Below are 14048 nucleotides of genomic sequence, written 5' to 3' on the forward strand. Positions count from 1 at the left end.
TGTTGGATTCCTACTGTTGTCTCTGTTACTACAGATAAAACACATCTCTACTTACATCTCTAAGTGAAAGAATGTTTATCTAAATTGCTTTATGGCTTGTGTATCCTCACGAAGAAAGACAGTTTTCTGCAGACCAGGTTGTATCTTTGTTGTCATCTAGGTAATTTCAGTGAGTTACATTAATACAGGACAGCATACGGCAATGTAATTAGAAATTAACTGCGCTTTTCACAATGTACAAACAAGATGATGTTCCCTTTTTGTACCTGTCTTGATTTTGCAAGGCACAAATGAGAGAGAGAAGAAAAAAATCTGTGCAAATTAATAGAGTTCATTTTTAAAAAAAACACCTATGCACAACCAGACCTGTCAAATCCAAATGGAAATTTTGCTGCTAATCAATATTCAGAGTACATTTGTATCTAAGAATATACTGCAGCTTGAACTATACATATGCCTGTGGAAAAAAAACATAGTGTTGCCATATCAGCAGCATGGTTTTGCTTAGGCTTCTTGGGTATTCCATATACCCATTCCCTGCAGGAATCAGTAGAGAAGGGAAAGGTGCAAGTGTATAGGAAGATTAAGTAGGGTGGAAATTTCTACTACTACTGGTCATTGGTAAGATTCAAGAAGGGCTGTCATTTTTTGTTGACATATGCCAACAGTTGAGCATTTCCTCTGGGAATGCAAAAAATATTCGAAGGATGAAAGTTACCTTAGAGATGTGCCTTTGAGCCAAAGGGCACACAATTGCATTTTATATTTTACATTTTTTATTTGAAAAAAAGATCCCATCTTTGTTCCTTCCTATTTAACAGTGAAATTAAGACTCCACATTTTGATTTTGAACACAGAAGTGAAGTTGTTGTTTGGGTTCACAATCAGAGAAATTCTGGAAACAGAATGAAAAAAAAAAAATGCTTGCAGATACAGTGAGTATTCTTATTACTGTTGTTGTTATTGCTTCTTCTTTTTTTAGCTATAAAATGTAATAACTCAGTGTGGTTACAATGCCTGCAGAGATATGCCCTAGAAAATGAGCAAAAAAGAGATTTTAGCACTTCTGAATATTTGGGTACTTCTTTAGTATTTAGAAATTCACAGTTTGACTGAAAAATAGGATGCTCTGTTCTTTTTTTTTCTTTTCTTTTCTTTGTATTTGTTGTTTTCCCAGATTTCAATTTTTTTTCATTATAAACATGTTTAGATGCAAATGGATCTTGTTAGGCTGAGAAGTAAAAGATTCCAAGTTTAGGCTTGGATTGCCCCTGAAACAGCAGTTGGAGGTGATGAAGAAAATATATCTTTGAAGCACGAAGTGGGAGACAAGTAATAGCAACAGTAATATCTGCTACAAGAATGTTTTCCATTAATGCACTTGCTCATCTGTCTTATTCAGCTTTGACTGTAGAAAATTCATGCTTTATAATGAATGAAACTAATGATTTTCTACAGAAAGATGGGTATTTCTCCATTAAGATATCCTTTGATGCATTATATTTTATCCCCCATTATCCACCTTTATTATATAAATAATCTCCTCAAAAGTCCTAAGTTTTCATGTAAAAAAATGATAATTCACATTAAGTGTTTACAAATATTTCTACTTGACTAAATCATTTATTTGTAAATGCAGCCATTAATAGCTAATTAGATTTCCTAATAGCACTGGTTACCATCGTGGGGATTATATATGAGAACTGTTCCATCAGCAAAATTAAAGGATAAAGCTCTTAATGTGTTTTTCCAGTGTTTTATGCTCTACTGATTATTTTTCCTCTTACCTTAAAGAATATAGGCGCAGCAACTGTAATATGCCACTGTCTTTTGTGGTATATTAACCCCTTCCACACTGTGAATGAAGTAAGGTATCAGCCTGGATGCTTTTACTTATGGTTAAACAGGTTTGAATTTGCTGAAAGCTGAACCTGAAACCTGCCTTGTAAACCTCTGAATGAATCATATTAGTGAAAGGCCTTAGCATAGTTATCAAGAGACACTGACTCTGGTGATGAAATCTGATCAATGGCTCATCCTCATCTGAGAAATGTGATCTCCTTGGTTAGTGTGTTGTCATTTTTCACATACTTTGAAGACTTTGTCCCGTTTGGTGCCTTCAGTTGTTTGCAATCTCTAAATACTACTGCAGCAAGAATGAGAAATAGTAAGAAAGAGAAACTACTACTGATTCATAGTGAGGCATGAATCTGGCTTATACAGAGAATCCGTTTATTTGAACATTGTGATATGTAGGTAGGTGGATGTATTTGTCAGTATAAACGTATGTTTCTTCTCCCACAGTATTTTGAATTTCCATCCTCACTGAAGTGCTTTGTTGCTGGAGCAAAATGGGAATATTCTGTTTAGCATACAGAAAATAAGTTTTAGAAATGTTCTTTAAAGTAAATATTAAGATATCAGCCTGAAGTTTGGTGACTGCAGTTGTCACAAGAAAAAAAAAAAAAAAAAAAGAGGTCCCAGCTGAATTGCTGTGCTTCCAAACTGAATCCAAGCTCTAAGAGCCTAAGACAGGGGCTTCTATATTTTTTTTTTTCTCATTATTTTCTTTAGACTCCTTTATGGATTTTCTGGAGTCTGCTGAAGTGTTTTAATGTCAAGCGTAAGTAGGCATCAAACACCATTATTCTATTTGCTAAAATAACCATGAAAAATAAACACAAATATTGTGTTCGTGGATGAATTTCTGGTTCAGTCATTTCCTACAGATATGCTATGAGTATTATTAAAGCCATTTGATATTCATTATGTTTCCAAGTATGCCAGCTTTTAAAACTCTCAGAGTTTTATACCCCTCTTAAAACTAGCTCTTACTTTAAAATCTCAGAGTTATTCTTTTGGGGGAAATATGTTTCCAAAGCTTAAGACTGAAAAGAAGTTCCTAAAAATGTAAGCTGAGATCAACCTTCAAGTTTAAGAGAACCAGAGATTGGAAAAGTTTTATTTAAATTTAAGAAGAGTTTTATTTAAATTTATTTTTAAGTTTCACAATTTTTATGAACACTTTACAATTTTAGGGGTCTGGCTCATAATTGAGTTTGATCCTCTGTAATGTGAAAAACAGATGCTAGGGAAACTTTTTTCTTCTTCTTCACTTCCTCCACCTTTTTTCCTTCTTACCGCAATTATCTCACATATTTGTTTCCTGTATGAGGCAGATCTACCCCACACTGCAACTCACCACCCACATTTAAGGCTAAGTATACTGCCACATGAAAATCAGGAAATGTATCCAGTGTCAGTTGCTTTCCTTTGAATGAGGCAAGAAATATGTTTCAAACTTTCCAGCTTGACAAGTTATGTATAAACCAGAGAGCACATCCCTATTTATTTATTTTTTCTTTGTCAGCCACTAGGATGATTATGTTTATATACACAAATTACATAATGAAAAGCAGGAAAAAGTGCAAAGAAAAGATGGAAAGAAAAGATGGCTGTAATTATTTCAATACTCTTTGTAATTGTCTCCAGACAGAATATCCTCATCTCATGCCGCTTAGACAAAATAGAGTGCTTTAGATGTGGAGATATGCTTATTACTTGCCTTTTCTACAATGTTTCATAAAACTGTGTGTAAACTTTAAAATACATTCAGAGTTCTTTTCTTGATGATATTTTGCCTGAACAGTTGCATTAACAATGGGAAAATCAGTCTCAATTGTCTAATTTATTTTGAATCTCTTAGGTAATAAATTTACTGAGTGTAAGAATTCCCATATTAGTTCGATCCTAAGGCTAGTCCTGTCATATATTTTGCCATCAGATATGCCCAGGAGTGTGCAATACGGAAAAGATAATAATCTTAATCATAATAATCAAGCATATGAAAATATCGTCCAACCTTTCCTCTCCTAGGTTTCTTTGTTTCTGGTAATTGGTAACTACTGGACATTTTCAGCCAGCATTTGCAACTTGTATTTAATAAAGCTTTTTTTTTTTTTTTTGATAGAATATTTAAGCTTTTCAATGCACCTGAAAGGCTGAGTGATCCATAGTTACTTTGTGTTCCAGTTTCCTACAGTATAAACATACTTTATAATAATTTATTTGATGTTGAAAGCTTACTTGTTGTATATTTCTCCATATATCTGCACACAGCAGAAAGAGAGAAGAAGATGGACAAAGAATAAGCACATCCAAAGGCTGATTCATCTAACTCATTGTAAGCACCTGTCTTACAATGAAGCAAATCACCCTCTACATCGATTCTAAGGTGATACTTGAGTGACTGGCTTAGATGTAACTAGACAGCTTGCAGATACCTGGGATATGTTGGGTGCATTCCCCTTGTTGGTGCCATTAGAAACAATGTCATATAGTCTTATTATAGTCTTATATATTATAGTCTTATTATAGTTATAGTCTTATTATAGTCTTATTATATTATAGTCTTTCTTCAGATGATATAATTATTAAAGAAAAAATAGCATCATATTTTAAGCTGCAATTATAACATATTCGGAAATACTTACATATTTACTTCCATAAGCTTTACTATGTTTACTATATTAATGAGTGTCCAAGTTATTCTGATACACAAACAGAAGAAGAGAGGTGATTTTTTTGGAAAGTCTACCCAGCACAACAATGAGTTGATGATGTGGTACCAGAAATAGCAGAAACTTCACCTGGTATAGTCTCACTCAACTGGGCCATGCATTATTAGGTTTGGTTAAACAATAGTATATCTGCATAGCTGTGGGTCTGAGCATGCAAGTCAGAGGGATTACTGAGTTGGACACTGATCAAAGAGTTCTGTTTTTCCATATGGATGTGAGCTAATGCCTGCTGAAGAGTATCTGCTGGTTCCTACAGCACCTCTGGACTGTATAATTGGAAATGTCTTTCTGGGGTCTCCGAACTTTCAGGGTAAATATAGCTATAGGATACGCTATTGATGGCTTGCTGAAATCAGTATGTGAGCTTTTCTTAAAAACTTTCCTATCACTACCTGGAATGTTTTATTTGGCTAAGAATGCGTCCCCTGTTTATTTTTGTAGCTGTATGTAAATAGCTTTTTAAGATTAATGTTTAAAAATTAAAAAAAAAAAAAAAACACCTTAGCATCTGCCTTTCTTGTTGGAAAAAAAAAAACAGATTTGACATAAATTCCCAGAATATTGGTCAATTTGAACGTATTTTTCAAAAAAAGAAAAATCTCTCTGAAAAATATTGGGCTGATCCAGCTGCATACCGAATATATATGTGTTTTCTTGTACCATGATTTTTAGAGTCTTTCTTAAGAACATAGTGTAAAAGTGATTCTTGCCCTAATATTTAACTCTTTGAGTTAAAATTTCCTTTTTTCTTTCATTTGATAAAAACATTGCTCTTTGTAGAAAATTGATGTTCAAATATAAAACAGTAAATATTAATTTATGCTCAGTAATGACTTCATCTTTAGATACTGTCACTGAAATCGGTAGAAATACTTGGAGAATAAAAGGAGCAGAACCTATTATTTCTAAATATACTACACAAACTCTTTTACACTCTCCTGGTTTTTGGAAAACAGTATGAATGATGTCTCTTTTGCCACATCTCTTTGGATTGATTTTTACCTGCAGTTTACAATTCTCCAGTCTAGAGTTTCCTGATACTATCTAAATCTTCCATTACCAATGTTTTTGGTCACTTGAACTTGTCAGTGGGAAGTTTACATACATTTTTCTCTGGAAAAAAAGATGCAATGGAAAGAAGGAATGTCTTCAGATGATTACATTCTTCTCACCTAAATTTACTGTTTTCTCAGTGCTGCGACCATCTTCAATTACATAATATTTCCCAAATTATGCTATTCTGCAGATCATAGAACTGCATAAGCACAGATTAATTTAGGCTGGAAAGGCCTTCCAGAGGACATATAGTCCAACTCCCTACTCAAGGTAATTCTACTTGGATCAGGGTATTCAAGGCAATTTTTATTTGAGTGTTGAGTGTTGAACAACTCCAAAAATTGAAATCTCACAACATATGTGATCAGACTGTGTTTGATAACTCCCTTGATAAGAAAGTTTTTCTTTTTTTTCTTTCTTTTTTTTTTTTTTCTTATATTTAATCAAATCTCGCATGCTCTAGCTTGTGCCTGCTGCCCCGGGTCTTACTGCTGCACATCTTCAGGAAGAACCAAGCTCCATCAGGCAGCTGTGATTGATTAACAACTAGATCTCCTCTTGGCCCTCTTTTCTTAAGATGTAATAAACCCAGCCCTCTCGGCATCTCGTCTTGCATCCTTTGCAACATTTCCTTGACCAACTTTTTGGCCCACTACTGGCCTTGCTGCAGTATGTTGATATCTTGCTTTTACCAGGGAGCCCAGAAGGGATACATCAGTCCACATGAAATTTCACAAATGCCTAGTGGGGGCGAAGGATCGCTTCCCTAATTTAATTAGTGAAAACAGTTACTAAGACATATTAGATAGTGATGGCCTTTGTCAATCTCTTAGAAACCAAAAGAGTGTGAAAGAGTTAATAGTGTGGTATATTTAATAGGTAGTAAGAATTTTAAAATCAGATTCTGTCATATTTGTTCTCTGGTCAATCCTAATTGAGTTCAGTAATGTCATTTATGGATAAAGTGGCATAAATAAAAATGCCTGAAAAAGCCCAAGAAATTCATTTACTACAAAAACTATTTAGATAAAGTTAATACATCAGTTTGGGGAGCACAGGTAGTGCTCTGATCAGAATTCCCGCATGTCATGCTGCACTGCTCCTGATCAGATGCTCTTAATGGAACCCTCTAAAATACATATGTAAAGTTTAATCATGTATGAGGTGAAAATAAGCCAAACAAACAAAACATTCAGAAGTGCTACTGAAAACAAAAACAAAAGCAGTACTTTGTACCCCATTCATTATTCATTAATGTCAGAACTATCAAAGTTCCAAAAGTATATAACCCTCTAATGACTCATTTCAACACCTCCACAGTGCCCCAAATTCTGCAAAAGATGAAGAATTGAGAGAAGTTCAAATCAGGAACAAAGGAAATGAGAAAAGTGAGAAAATATCTCCAGCAAATGATTGTGCTTTGATTCTTTATACTTGAAAGTGTGTATTATTAGAACGGCACAAAACCTTTGAATTATAGCCTCATTACACCTAAAACAGACACCATTCTGTGAGTTATATCTACTGTCTCTGTTATAGGAAAAAAAAAAAAAAAAAAAAAAAAAAAACCTAGGATCATATTTGCAAGGACAACAAGAAAACCATGGTGGCCATATGTTCTGATTTCTTTGGACATGCCTGTAATTTCATTTAGGCTTCAAAAGAGGGATTCAGGCTTTTTTTTTTTTTTTTTTTTTTCCCAGAATTTCCAGATAAATACCTTTTGTGCATGCAGATCTTACCTGCACATGTGCTCTGCAGCTCAGATTCCAGATACATTAGATTCACTGTATGTGCTGCATGGTATGTGCTCCCATATTTCATTTGGAGACTGTGGACATGGAAATAGGGGAAATTTCATCCTTTTTTTTTTGTTGTTGTTGTTGTTTTTTGTTTTTGTTTAAAATTCTGTTTAAATACCTTTATGATGCCTTTAGGCCTTACAATATTCCTGGAGTTTTTCTGACAATGCCTCCCAGTGCCTCTGACAGTATGAACTACATTTTTTTCTGATATCAAAACAATCATTTTGATTGTTACCTATCTTAATTAATATAACGAAGATATCTTACCACTTACATTTGCTTTTCAGATGCAGCCATGTAGCACAACTGTAGAATGGCTCAAAACAGTATGAATTTCTCTTTATCTTTTTTTCTAAAACAGATAGATGGAAAAATACTATGAAAGAAGTCATGCATCTTCTTAAGAAATCCAAGAAGCAGGTTAAAATAGCATTATTTCTACTACTGTATTAAGTGATCTGTTTTGTAAAGTTATAATTTTGTTTTACATAATAATGAAAAAACTTTGAATTTATCTCATTGAGAACTCAGGCTGACCACATTTTACATGTGAGTTGAAGTGCTGAACACCACTGTTCTCAAAGCCCACAGCCTCTGCCTACAAGGGATTTGAGAGGTAATTTTTTCTAGACTTCCTTTCAGAGGAAGCAGCAATCAAATAGCATGATATAAAGTAGTAGGAGCTTTGCTGTTTTCCACCTTAATAGAGTTGGGATTCAGTTGGTCCTTGTCCTCATTCATTTACAGATATTAGTGTTTTTGTGCTTCCAGTGGCACCATATCATGCTCCTCACTTTTCTTTTCTTTTCTTTTGTTATTTACTCTATGTTTACAGGTTTTCCAAGAGTGTAATGGAAAGTACATGCTAGTCTTCTAGACAACTGGAGAAACCTAGAAACTAAATTGTAAATGACCCAAGGGAATTCTCTGCAGCAGATGACTCCTAATTCAGAAAATACTCTTCTAAGGGAAATCCAGCACACACTGTTTGGGAAATAAAGATAACGAGAAGCAGACCCATCGTGTGTTGCCATGGGAATATTTTTGTAATATGTCTGGACAGTGTAGAATTATTCATGAGTCATTTCTATCAACCACATTATGAAAAACAGGGGAAGTAAGATGGATGCTTTCTGCAGAAAATTATTTGACTTCAAAATGTGGATAATTTTAGAACGCCTAACAGAAATTACTCTCGGTTTACCACAAAATAGTCAAACACATCTCTTTAAAGAAGTTTTTGAATAGTCAATGTTTCAAAGCAGGACAGTACCATAGAAGAAAAATTACCTCCCACATGCTCCATCACGGTCATTCTCTAGCACAGAGTGAAACTCACAACACTGCTACTTCATCAGCTTTCCATTACCATTGATGTCTAATAATACTGTTGATTTGCCTCATTCTACACTAATTTCAATGGGTTATAGGGCTAGTTTATATGAAGATGGATATACTTACAAGATATTAACAAAAGCTTAGTCTGGAGTAAAGGAGAAAGGGTCTAACTGCTCTACAGGGACAGGAAAATACAGGAAATAATCCTTAGTCAAGCAAATATGGGAAATACAAGTGTTCCCTTCAAACTGTTTAGTGCTCCTTTTTATAATTGTTATTACTCAATATTGAATTGCATATTGCTGTAGTTACTGATCATTGTTAATACCATTTCTTTCTGCTTTGTTTGGTTTTAAATTTTTTGATATTCAAAGTTTGGAGTTCTGCAATAACCTTACATGACAGACTAGCTCAACAGCCCCTCCCAATTGTTTCTTTTTTTTTCTTTTTTTTTTTTTTTCTGAAACTTCTGTAAGCATATTCACTTAAAGATTTTAACACTCACAGTACTTTTGAAATTTTCATTGGAAATTCTAATTTATCACTATTTCCCAGTTCTATTTTGTGTCTTCATTCTCTAATTTTCACAACTTTTAGGCTTTTCTCCTTCTTTATGTGTAGTTAAAAGGAAGTTTACTGTATCTTCTATCTACTTCTTATATCTGTAAGTTCACCAGCAAGTGCAATATTTGGTATTTATCATTTTAGTGGAACAATATTCTTACTTTCAGAGTAAACGTCCTATCTTATTTCTGGTGTTATTTCTTTGCTTTAATTATGAGTGGCAGATTATATAGAAAAATATTTTATCAGACTTTTAAATTTATGTGATTTTCCTACCAAATAATTCAGCTTTTCATCTGCATAAATGTAAGTTCCTAACAATTATCAAATCTATCAATAAGTATAGACAGAATCTTCTGTAATTTATATCTGCTATAGATCTTGAAATTCTGATTCCCTCAAAATCACTGTATTTTTTATAGTTCATTTGATGTACAATAAGTTTTCATCCTTGCTTCCTAACACCTCTAAAATTCTGCTAACTCCTACTGGAATTTTTTAGAAAGTGTATTTCAATGATATTATCCACACACACACACCAAAAAAAAAAAAAAAGATTTCTTTAATGATGGCACTTTTAAAAATTCTATCTATTTGTAAAATAATTACTTTTCTATTACTAAATTTCTTCTAATGCTAATACTTCATTGTAAGGAATAGGATTTAACTGAAAAAAATGATAGTTGTGATGCCTGTTTCCAGGAGTCACCATTTTTACTTTTCAAAGTTGTTTGATATCTAATTAAGAAGGCCAGGTCAGAGGAAACCTTTAAAATCTGCTGTGCACTTGAACGTGGCCTTTCTTTTTTGTTTGTTTGTTTGTTTTCTCTACAGAATCACAAGATAACTGGAGTTGGAAGGTTGGAAGGGACCTCCAGAGATTGTTTGACCCAGCAAGGTCAGCCAGAGCAGATTGGTCAGGAGCCAATCCTAGTAAGCCTAGTAAGTTTTGAATATCTCCCAAGATGGTTCCTGCACAGCGTTTTTGGGCAACTTGTTCCAGTTTTCAATTGCCTTCAGCAAATAAAGGATTTTCTTATACTGAAGTTAAATTTTCTGTGTTTTAGTTTGTGCCCGCTGCTTCTTGTCTTGTCACTGGGCACCTATGGGAAGTGGCTGGCCTTGTCCTCTTTACACCCTTCCATTTACTCACATCGATCGTATCCCCCCGAGTCTTCTCTTCTCTTGGCTACTCTCTCAACCTTTCCTCATGTGAGAAATGCTTCAGTCCCTTCAACATTCAGTCCCTTCAGCATCTGTTCACTGGACTCACTCCGGTATGTCCATGCCTTTCCTGTACTGGGGAGCCCGGAACTGAACACAATACTCCAGATGTGGCTTCATCAGCACTTTCAATCCAGAAAAGAAAGTCATGGCACTAACCTTGACAGTGCTGATGACAATGAGCCCCTCCCACTCACTTTTTTAGACATCCTCAATGGCATACATTAGCAGAGTTTCAAGTACTTTCTGTGAAAAGGAAACTTTGCCTTCATAATAGAATCATTACAGTATTTATACTGTTAATTGTAAAACCTAGTATGATTTTGTTAAGTGCAGTCAGAAGACAATGATAATAATGGAAGACTTCTCAGAAATATAAATGAGTTCTAAAATGTCCATTTTTCTCTTGAAATATGAAGACCTTTCATGCTCAGCACAGTTCTTAAAAGGACTATGTTTTATCTTGTTTATGTAGCATTAGGAACAAATTTTCATTCTTATGTTTACATCTGTTTTCAAGTCATCACCAGCGTATCTAAGTCAATCTGGTACAAAAATGTGGAAGATAAATAGACCATCATCTGTATCATACTTTCAAGATAACTATAACATACACAAGATTAGTGGAGACACAGCAGAACACAGAAAGGAACAAATATTTTTAACTAGAAAGGTTGCATACGATGTTCATCTATTGTTAATATAAATGCTGGGGCTATATAAGCTGATGATAGAAAAATCGCAAAAATTATCAAGCTATTGCACAAATGAAAACAACTCTGAGGTAGCGCTGTTTGAAAATGTACAGATTCACCAGAGTAATGAAAACTTTTTCTCATGTATGAATGTTTGATGAAAGATTCAAAATTACTATTATTCAATATTATTATTCTCAGAATTGATTCAAGCAGCTCTAAACGTAACATAAAGACTGAGATCAATCTTTCAGATCCCAGACAATTTTGCAGAAATATGAACTGATAGACTAGAATATAAGACTTAAAATATTCTCTTTGAGGCCTCATTTCTGAACTAAACTATTTTGGCATTTGTCCCTTTCATAACCTACTCACCCTTTGAGGTCAAAAAAGATCATGACTTAAATATTATTAGGATGGGGAAAAAAAAAAAGAAATTTTATGGGACTTTTTGATGGAAGGATTATAGGAGACTAAATTAAGTCAAGAAAAATGAAAATATAATTTAGTCCATATTCCTCGTTTATGTATTTGGCACATTTTAACATTCTCTGAGGAATAACAGATACAGTATGACTTGAAAAGGTAAGCCAAGAATCATGTTAATTGCATTAAAGGAACAGAAAAAAAATGTATTCACAGGAAAAAAAAAAAAAAAGTAAAAGCAAATCAAGACAGCATCACTCAAGGGGAAAGAAATGTGTATACAGTCTATTTTATGAGAATCCATAATCACAGCTAGAGCTGCAGATACAAATAGCAGGACAAAAAGCTGCGAATAATTATGACAGCCTTAAAAGAAGACCGGGAAGAGAAGTCCTGAAGTACCCCATCACCTAAAGTGTTTTGCCAGACGTTTTATACTACTTTTCCTTACACTTGAAATATTTTATTTTATCCTTTGTTACAATTTGAAATCTTGAGGAACCTTTGTCCCTTTATACTTGGCCTGATTTTTCCTTGCTTACATCCTGATAGTTCCCACTTCCATGGAATTTGTGTTTCCTCTGAGTTATGCACTTTATGCACTTGCGAAAGGGAAGGGTGAAAAGTTACTACAGTTGCAGGAAGCATCATCCACCTTTCTGCTCTTCCCTAGAGAAGAAGCACCACATGCCCCCTCATGCTAACTTTTCCTGTAAATATGCTATCTCAGTCCTATGCATTAGTCCTAGATATCCTCTTTGTTAAAGCATATTTAAACTCTCTCCTAGAGAAGAGAAGATGACTTGCTTCTTTCAAGACTTGATGAAATGTGTTTTATTTGGAAATAGGAATGTCATCTTTGCTTCATTACAGAGTCTTCTGGAGCTGCGCTCAGTACTGTCTTAATCACTGCAGTATCCCGGGGACTGTGAAGATGTGGTGGGATTCCACTATTTGCTTTTGTATCTCTAACACTCATATAGCTCATTTGAATGAATAATCATTTAGCATAAAATTACAGGGTACAACAGGAGCAATTCAAGTTCAGAAAACTGCTAATATTTTCTCTTATTTGCAGATCTGAGACTGCCTGTAAAAATCCCCAGAGATTTTCCACTCAGAATAAAATCATTTCTTATGTATAAGTTAAGTGTAGTTAAGACACACCAAAGCACACTTGTCAATGATTTATAGTTCGTTGATACAGGTGGCAGTGTCATGTGAGTCTATCACTGCACATCGGTTAAAGGCAGTAGTCTGCACTGATAATGGTATCAATGAGGAGACTCTTCAGTAAGATAGAATTCCCTTAAAACTTATGCTACAAAGAGGAAAATTAGAGACAGTGAATTTCTCCTGACCACAGTTCATCAGTTAACTTCCATGATTTATCCCAGAAGGTTAGTCATGAAGTCAATTTACATTCAAATCAAAATTCTTAAATCAGCAGAGTCACAGTTCTAAATGCAGTCAAATGCAGATGCTTTGGTGTTCTAGGCAAGTTAGTGATCAAGGCAAATAAAAGTCTTCTGGCCTTGTTTTCTGATTCATTTTTTGCATTACTATCTGTATTAGTTAGTAATATTGTCAGAAAGAGGAGAAACAGAGAAAAGCAGGTAAGAATACGAGTTTTATTGGTTAGTTAATTTTAATGTCTGTGCCTTAGAAAGTTGTTGACTGGATAAAACAGCATTTTACTCCAGCAGATCACAGTGAAATGGCTGTATCCAAGGTTTAAAGATAAAAAGATGCATGCTATACTGAGTGGCTTTTTCAAATAGAGCAAACAAGACTTATATGTAATCCTCAAATGTGATGTTTCTATTTCAGTGGTGTTTATATCCAGCTAAGAGGGAGATAACAGAAATCACTGTAAGGATGGCTGGCATGAATAATCAAAAATATTATAAAGAAACAAAACAAAACAGCCAATTTATCCTATGAAAGCAATTCAGTAATTCTTTTCACAGTCTGGAGTGTCTTTGAAAGTTTTCTCTATTCATTGTTTTCGTACTTTTAGTAAAAATAAAAGAGAATGCTATATTGAAAAAAATTAAAAATTCTTCAAAAATCGTAAAGTTGACTTAGAAACTGTGAGATTTTTAAAAAGATATATCAAAACTTATGCTAAGGAGCAGAAGATGCAAGAAAAAAAAATAAACTTTTGAGCAAGACCTGTGTGCAAAAATAGGAATGAATACTTTTACACATATTCTTCCGTTATAGGTAGACGGAAAATTTATCTCTAAAAGTTTTAGACCTAAGCATTTGGAGTCTTATGGTTTTCTAATGGTACATCTGAAGTGGCCACCATTATGCAAAACTGCTAAAATTGTCTCTTAATTATTTTGTTCCTT

Source organism: Tinamus guttatus, unplaced genomic scaffold, assembly GCF_059628265.1.
Source record: "Tinamus guttatus ecotype Peru unplaced genomic scaffold, ASM5962826v1 Tinamus_guttatus_pri_ptg000070l, whole genome shotgun sequence".
In the NCBI taxonomy this organism is placed as follows: Eukaryota; Metazoa; Chordata; class Aves; order Tinamiformes; family Tinamidae; genus Tinamus; species Tinamus guttatus.